Consider the following 7,112-nt stretch of genomic DNA (forward strand, 5'->3'; position numbering starts at 1 on the left):
TCGCAATATGCAGCTTTCATTGTAGAGGTATACTTAAAATAGTACAATTCTGCTTAGTTTTCTAGGATCTGACTTGGGAGCTGAGGACAATGCACGTTCGGCTGCTGCAGCTGATATTCCAAAAGAACCAGTTTACATTTATCTGATCTAGAAGTGTACAAAAATTTCAACAATTCTCCAAAATGGGAACGACATGGAAGCAAATCGCCTCTGAAGATGTGCTCAGAAACAAAAAACCAAGAAAACAAGCATGTTCAAAAGAAGCACTTGCACAAATGCAATTAAATCGACCCATGCCAGAAACAGAACCACAATTGAAAAACATGCAAAAAACTCATAACACGCTGTGTCAAGCACCCCGGATAATCGTGACAAAAGCTTGCCGAAGGCAGACGCTGTTGTTTTAAAGACCAGCCATGAGGCATCATTTCAATGGAGAAGGGACTTGGAGAGGCCCCGAGAGAAAAGATATCACAATGAACCGGAACATCAAAACTCATTATCATGCTTCAAAGGAGCATCGCTGTGCAGGACATCCAGTCTTTCAGCCAGTAGAAAGTGACCAAGTTAGCAGAGTATAATATGCAAACGTCTCTTAACTCTGGTGCTTTTCACTCACTGACCACCTCTTTAACAGAGCTCTCACAAGCGAATAACACATTTTTAAGTTACTCAATTCTGAAGCACGAGGCAGTCATGCAGGTAGAACTCCTATGCAAGATGTAGTACTGGTCTTTTATAAATTTATTATAATTTTTCAAAGTCCTTAATGTAAGCACAGTGTCTTAAAAATCTGGAAACGGGCAAATATTTCCTAAAGCGTGGCCAGATCACTTACATAACAAAAATTCGATATCTGAATTAATCAATGCTTCTCCCTCACCTTTCTTTGTAATGCTAACTAGTACATACTAATTTGCTAAATTATAATCTCATATCATCATCTGCCACATACCAATTATTCGTACATCTTGATTTCTAAGAAGCTACACTTGGTGAACTGACCAAGCACTAGCCCAATATGGTCACTATCTACACCGGTTTGGCTTGCTAAACATAATAAAAAGCATTTACACTTTGCCTACTCTGGGCATGCCAATCTCTTGCCATCTACACTTCTCAGGGATTCCTTTTATATACCATGTTACCAAATGCATGTATTTGCATTGATAAGCTAAGGTCTAATGTACGCTGCTTGAATGATCTGCCCACTACTCAGCGTGATTGAACCACAAAAGATTCTTCTCAACCTGCTTCCAAACTTCGTCTTTAGGAAAATGACCCCCTAAGGTGAAAGGATATCTCAGCAATACACCTAAAGAGCAACGCCCTGGACCTTGTGTCATAACAAATTGGTTGCTAATCCCTTGTGCCATCCCACTGTCCCTGGGCAGCCCTCAAGTTCCTACACGTGACACATCACAATCCTATGTCCACCAAGGATATATTTTCCTCCTGTTCCTTTGCACACCGATCCACTCGTGCTGGGCCTCTTTCGCTGTAACATTTGGGATAATCCATCCTCACTTATGTCATTTTGGATCTTATATTCACCCGCCAACTAGATTTTTTTGGGACAAATGCCAAGGACGAAGACGGGGTGAGTACCATAGATAAGAAAAATAAGAGGAAAGAGGTTGTAGAAATAGGGGGCAAACCGTACCACTCTTGGCACTCCCTCTTATGTAATTTTGTACACCGCAATTAGGTCGATCCTCAAACCCGACCTCTGGCATCTTCTACAACACTGCACTCTTGACAACCTTCACTGCACCCACCACTATCTCTGGGTTATTGATGGCATTCACCACTAGGATCAGCGATTCTCTTTTTCCTATAGCTCCTATTCACCCACCCCTCTGACCTCTTACCCACCCACTCACCCCCCCCCCCCCCCCCCCCGAAGTTCCCTGAACCCTAACAAGGTCTGCAAATTTGTCAGGCCTTGGAGTCTAAAACCCATTCCTCTGCCCGCCCACATGCAAGTGGGCATAGTCTATTGGACCAGCGTTGTGCCCGTCAGATTTATATTTACTAGTGGTTGGCCTAAACACCCATCCGTCCTTCCCCCTGTGGGAGGAGCATAGCCAGCCTTTTCGGCACTAGGGGAGGGGGCATACCCCGGGGGGCCGCACCCTACCCGCCGTGGGATTTCCCGCAGGCACGGTGTGCAGGGGGTGGAGTTGCAAAGACTCCGAGCTACCTCCTTCCTATTTCCACAAACAAACTTGGCACTCACCTCGCGCTTCCACACCCGGTTAAATCACAGATCAATCCACGCTGTACAAACCAGGCCTCCGCCGCTGCTTTGCTCTGCTATCGTGAAATTAAGCTTCCCTACGGCTGGGAGCCCCCAGTGAGCCCGCCCCGCACTCTCTGCGACCACGATCAGCGCGAGGGGAGGAGCTGGGGGGGGGGGTGGCAGAGATGGCGCGCACGCGCGTAAACGGCTGCTGGCAGCGCGCAGACAGCTGATTGTCACAGCTGGGCGGAGCTGATTGAGAGGAGGCGGGCCTAGTGCGAGTGCAGAATGACCGTAGGCGTGGCTGAAGCCCCCGCTGACCAGCTAATGGGCGTGGACTTTCAATGTGACTGACGGGAAATTAGGCCGTGTTCTACGTTACACTGACAGGAAAAGTGGGCGGTTTACCACGGTGACAGGGATTTGGGAGTGGCCAACGTATGTGTAACAAGAAGCATAAGGCCCATTGAAAGAGAGAAAAGGCAATATCCGAGGAAGTGTTCAAAGCCAAAAGAGAAAGTAAACCCAGTTTCAAAGGGTACAGATTCTCGTAAATACGAAGCTACCGGGTCAACAAAAACAAGAACACTCAATTCAATGCCTTATCCTCATCACAGTACTTTAAAAAAGTTTTATCATTTAACGTCTACGTTCCCGTTTAACGTATGTATATGAAATGGAGATGGTTTATATTGCTGAAGAATTGTTTGTCTTTCCATTTATCGGCAAGTGTGTTGTTTTCGAAACGTATATGGAGGCTTTTCCTATCGCAAAGTTTCTCGCTAGCTTTCCTTAGTAGTGAATGAAAACCGCCACCTTTCCAATATGGTGTCCCCTTTTTATAGCACCAAGCTCGGTTTGTGAGTCGCCGCCTACCTCATTGGCACAGTTGCCCGTCCCGTGTAGGCCCAGTGATGCTTGCCAAATGATTTTACAGCGTAACGAGGTGTGGTGGGCAGCAACTCGTTGCTATGTTTCCATGCCGTTTTTTTAGTTTAATCGATTCATTTGTGATGTGGTACCAAACACAAACTTGTGAACTCAGAGCTCGTTCGGTATGAACACGTATAGAAATAGGTGTTTTCAAGTTTTGGAGGCTCATGCGCGAGTTTAGACTTTGGATTATGTGACTAGCAGTTCTTGTTGCAGCACGATTAATTCAGGACTTTAAATCCAGAATGCGTGGCTATTCCTGGCGCCTAGTCTCGAAATCTCTGGCTGGGGTTTCAGGCTGCATGGATGCCCAGGACCTGATGCTTCCGATGCTTAGTTTGTAAATGAATGGGTACCGGTGCCCAAACCTCTACTCAGAAGCCCACAACTGGTACAATTAAATGTCAGCATGTGCGCAATACCAAAGCTGTGCCAACGCACTCTGCACCTCTTTACTCGAAACCAATGCACCCTACGCCACTGCACCAACGCGAACTACTTTGTACCACTGCACTTTATGCCACTATGCACTACAACATTCTACTCTATGCCACTGTATTCCGTGGCACGGCACGCTAAATCAATCTACCCCATTGCGCTCTACGCAGGGCTTTAAGTGGGCCGGGTCTCACCGGGTCTGAGCACTGGCATTTTTTTTTTTAAAGGGGGCCTCGAAACGGGTCTCTATCGGGCTCTGTGTTGTGCCCTGGCACAGGCGGTCTGTTTTTTCCGGACAGCAATGACAGCAGGCACATGGATGTGCCATGCTCACACTGCTCTTCTCACTAGTGGAGAAGTTAGGTATGACGTCATGCCAGATGAGTGTTGTAGGAGAAGGAAAATCCTTTAAAGAGAGTCCTTTTTTCTCTGGATTTCCTTTCTCTTTTTGAAACTCAGGAGCAGCAATATCGTCGTGGTGTTACCAGGGCTTTAAGTAGAAGCTTTTTCAATATTATATACAAGAAGCCATAGTTACTGCTTATTTATCTTATGCAACAAACAACCATTGACAAAGCCAATAGTTCTGCCTTGTTGTAGGTATGATGTTACTTGTTGTATCATATATCTGGATGCAATGACAGAAACAGGAAAATACAAGTTAGGCGGCACACTATGCTAAGCACAGATTTTTAGTTTGTGTTTTTAAGCCACACCCTTAATTACATTGGCCACGCCCCTTTGAGACCCCCCCAGTTTTTTCATCCCACTTACAGCCCTGACTCTACACCACTCTGTTCTACTCTGCACCACTGTACTCTCCATCAATGCTCTCTGAGCCACTCTACTCTGCACCACTATACACCAGTCAACTCCATGCCACTCCACTCTGACAGTTCACTCTACGATTCTACACTTTGACACTCTACTCTTCATGACTACACTCCATGCCACTGCACTCTACTCTGCACATTCTTCTCTACGCCAGTGCACTCTACACCACTCTATTCTGCATCACTCCACTCTATGCCACTGCACTGTACCCTGCACCACTCCATATCACTTCACTCTACGTCATTATACTCTGTAATACTGCTCTCTCTGCCACTGAACTCTACTCCACTCTACTCTGCTCCACTCTATGCCACTGCACTCTATGACACTCTATTCTATGCCACTTCACTCTACTCTCAATCTACTCTATGCCACCGCAGTCTACGCTACCCTGTTCCCCTCTGCACCACTCCACTTTGTGCCACTCCATACTATGCCACTCTATCCTACATCGCTGCACTCTACACCAGTGCTCTTTAAACCACTTTACTCAAAAGCAATGCACTCTGCACCACTGCACTCGGTACCTCTTCACTGTATGCTACTGTACTCTACTCAAAGTCACAACATTGCACTCATAGTTTACTCTGCACCACTCTACCCCACTGCACTCTACACCAATGCACTCTATGCCACTCTACACCACTTCACTCTACGACACTCTACTCTGCAGCACTGCACTTTATGCCACTGAACTCTATGCCGCTCTGTTGCAGGGATTCTGCTCATGCACATTACTATGCGCAGGAAACCAGGACCTCAGTGAATTGTGGTGTACCAAAAATTCACCTCAGTACCCAGAACCCCTATTCGATTAGCATCAGTGTCTCATTCGTTCTCCGTATCATCTCGAAGCTACCAATGATTAGACAACCCTGAACAAGCGACTTAGAGTACTCTCAGCAATGGTGGGAATCAGGAACACCTTTTCGTTATTATTCTCATATCAGTCCACAACAGAGTAATCAGAGACACGGTAAAGTTTAAAATGTTTATTTTTAACTACGTGTCCTAAGATGCAGTACTTTGGCTAATATAAGCAGACAAATGATTACAAATAAAACCATCAGCATTGTTACAATACCATAGAAAATGAAGGGAGAAATCATATTACAAATGATAGTGGATAAAAGCCACCCTCCCTTTGCTAATAAGCTAGTTTTATTAAACTAATAGAACGTTTCTAGGCTTGAATGGGGAACCCCATACCGTAAATATCAGCTTAGGTGAATCACATCACAGGATCAGCTCTGTTCTGTGTCTGGAAAAGGTTTTCTCCAAGTGTCTGAATCATGCATGCAAAATGCAATGTTAAAGGCACCCGAGTTTCAGATATTTGCAGCTGTGTGCGTGTTATGGCTAGAGCGTGGGCCGATCAACATGAATTCAAAAGCATACATTGTTATTTGACCTTGACGGCTTCTGCACACAGTGTTCAGACTAAGGTCGCGGTGCACGTCTAGGGATGTGAACAACAGACCATTCTCATGTGAAGAAAAAGCAAGCAAGCAGTTCTTCTTGTAATAACAGCTACCTGCAGTGCCGCGTGCAAAAGCAGCAAAAGTGGCAAGATGGCGTTTTACATCTAAGGCGCTTATGCTAACATAGCAATGTGTGTACATGGAACTCCGTCTCCACTACACCCTCCCTTGATCGGACCACGAACAAAACAGGGAAGCAAAGTAGGAATGCAGAGTTCAAGTTCGATAGAGACAGAACCAAGTTCATGTATTGACCATCCATGTAATTGGTAGTGACAGTTCGAAAAAACCCGTTAGAAAAAGGAAAAAAATATAACATCTCGCAAAGGCGCGACAGAGCCCAGTGCGGAGTAAAAAAAGGAAAAAATTCAAAAATTTGGGGTTGGACTATTGGAAGATGGACAACTCCCAAGTTAATCCATCAGCGTGTAAGCACAATAAGTAGCAACAGCCTCCAAGAGGAAGTCATTATAATGTTCTGTAAAAGATTCCGCCATCCAGTCTAGCAAAGTAAATGAACATACATGTTCTTCGATTACTGGAGCCTCTAGCACAATCAGAGGACAACTTGCGTGTTCTTCAAAATAACTTCTCGCCAAGAAGTCATATGCTGCTGTACATATATACCAATTGCCTAGGGCTCCATATGCCGCTCCACAAGCCATAATCCTGATGACAGAACAGTCCAACTCATGAGCCACTAACTCGATCATAATCCGGGGCAGGAGACGCCGAGTTCGACAGGCGCAAATCCAGAGCCCATTCGAATGGACAATCGAGGCAATGGAAAACAGGTTGCACGCAAGTAGGAGAACCGGAAGGATAATCCATAGGCTACGCTTAAAGTGGCCAGAGGTAAAGTTCCATAGTATTCTAGCATCCGGTTACGCAGTTGAAGCAGCCGGGGCAGGCTGTTGTGTGATACATATCGTGCAGCCATTGCGCAGCAAGCAGGCCAACAGGAGCACACCAGCAGTGAGGACGAGAATCAACGGAAGCCCGCCGAAGACGCTGGAAAAAATAGAATGGAAAAATGCCAGTATCACACCAAATATTGTTTGGAAGGAGGTCACAAGGCCAGAGCCCACAACTTTGAAAAAATGCACTAAGCCAGTTGTTGACGAGGCATTGAATATAGTATGAATCAAGCACCGAAATGAAGGGGGAGATCAGTATTCAAAAGC

The 7,112-nt window shown here is 45.6% G+C and overlaps 1 protein-coding gene across 4 annotated transcripts in view; it reads right to left on the bottom strand.

The window, feature by feature from the left end:
• The window catches only part of LOC146856524 (cyclic AMP-dependent transcription factor ATF-7-like), a 662,777-nt gene extending 660,382 nt beyond the window's left edge, over positions 1 to 2,395 (bottom strand). For all 4 annotated transcript variants that reach the window (XM_085654699.1, XM_085654700.1, XM_085654701.1 and 1 more), the window contains exon 1: positions 2,240 to 2,395. The gene's annotated coding sequence lies outside the window, so the exon portion shown is untranslated. The remainder of the gene's footprint in view (positions 1 to 2,239) is intronic.
• Positions 2,396 to 7,112: the final 4,717 nt, after the last annotated feature.

This window comes from Triturus cristatus, chromosome 4_1 (assembly GCF_964204655.1).
Source record: "Triturus cristatus chromosome 4_1, aTriCri1.1, whole genome shotgun sequence".
Classification (NCBI taxonomy): Eukaryota; Metazoa; Chordata; class Amphibia; order Caudata; family Salamandridae; genus Triturus; species Triturus cristatus.